General features: G+C 45.0%; 1 pseudogene; it reads left to right on the forward strand.

The window, feature by feature from the left end:
* The first annotated feature begins 522 nt into the window (after positions 1-522).
* On the forward strand, positions 523-1,535 carry LOC106820381 (annotated as a pseudogene).
* Positions 1,536-1,630: the final 95 nt, after the last annotated feature.

The following is a 1,630-nucleotide window of genomic DNA, read 5'->3' on the forward strand; positions in this document are numbered from 1 at the left end:
GAGGCCTGAAAACTAAACAACCGGCTCTCTTCTCTGATTGGGCAGTTTCCGAACATAACAGGACAATTTTTAATGCAAAACATAAAGAAATATATTTAATTCCGAACATAAACAAAAGTTACAGAACAAATAAATGAATACGGAACAAATAAATGCAGAAGCAAATAAAATTCAAAGAAATACAGAAAGCAGAGGAAAATAAAAACATCTTATGGGGTTCGAACACGGTACCTTACTATCACGAAGCGAAAGCTCTATCGTTGAGCCACTGAAACCAACTTGAAAGTTAGGGCTATAGACCCGAACCCTAACCCTATCCCTAATTATAAAATAAAGTAAAATTAGACAAAAATAATAAAAAATGAAATAGTGACAAAATTAGCCAATCAGAGAAGAGAGCCGGTTGTATAGTTTTCAGGATACCGAAACCGGATCCGGTTGTTTAGACACTTCCAAATATTATTATTAATAAATAATAATATTATTAAACTTCATATCAAACCACAGTAAAATGCTAATTTCTTCTATTTGTCTATCTAAATTCCAGTTTGCACACCCATAAAAAATATGAAGCCACCAAGTAGGTGGGCGCATGCAAGTACGATTGCTCTCGCACTCATCTTGCTTGCCCCTGGTGTGGTGAAACCCCTCGACAATGGGATGGCACGCACACCACCTATGGGCTGGATGAACTGGGAGCGATTCCGTTGCAACATCGACTGTGCGAATGACCCGGAAAACTGCATAAGTGAGCGTCTGTTCACGGGTGAGTGCAGATAAATAGTCGAGACACCAAGACCATCAGTGATTGACTCGCGAGTCGAAGCTATGGTTACAACGTGTACCAAATAACTGGGGATCTAAGTGTGGCGTCAAAGTTAATGATTAACGTCATACTTGCTCTTGTGTTCGTGAGCAAATGCACGATGTTTGCATTATCATAAATTATCATGTAAATAATAATATCCTCTATCATTTTAACAAGTGTTCGTTATAACAGGAGACTGATTTTCTATGAGCTACCATATTTATACAAGTTCTAGGATGTGTATAATGTAATAATGTTAAAATTACAGGTGTTATTGCATAAAAGGTACACCATGGTGTCGCACGCTAACAGCTTGGTGTTGCCGTTTTTATCGACATAAATATATAATCTATAAGTTGTAATCTTTCTCGGCGCGCATTCCCTCGACGCGCCGCCCCTGCGTTCGCAGACATGGCCGACCGCATGGTCAACGACGGCTACCTCGCCGCTGGCTACGACTTCGTTGCCATCGACGACTGCTGGGCGGAGAAGCAGCGCGACGCCGACGGCAACCTGGTGGCGGATCACGAGCGGTTCCCGCACGGCATTGCGTGGCTGGCCGACTACATGCATGCGCGCGGACTCAAGCTGGCCATCTACGGAGACTTTGGCAACTTCACGTGCGGCGGCTACCCGGGCAGCCAGTACTACCTGAAGCAGGACGCAGAGCTGTTTGCAAAGTGGAAGGTACGTACGTCGTGGCGGGGCGGCGAGGTCGAGCACGACCGTACACCTTTGGGAGGGGTGGGTGGTGGTGGGTAGTCAGGTGTACACCTTTGGGACTGGGGTGGGGTTGGTGGTGGTGGTGGGGACGTCAGGTGT

This window comes from Priapulus caudatus, unplaced genomic scaffold (genome assembly GCF_000485595.1).
Source record: "Priapulus caudatus unplaced genomic scaffold, Priapulus_caudatus-5.0.1 Scaffold12441, whole genome shotgun sequence".
Classification (NCBI taxonomy): Eukaryota; Metazoa; Priapulida; class Priapulimorpha; order Priapulimorphida; family Priapulidae; genus Priapulus; species Priapulus caudatus.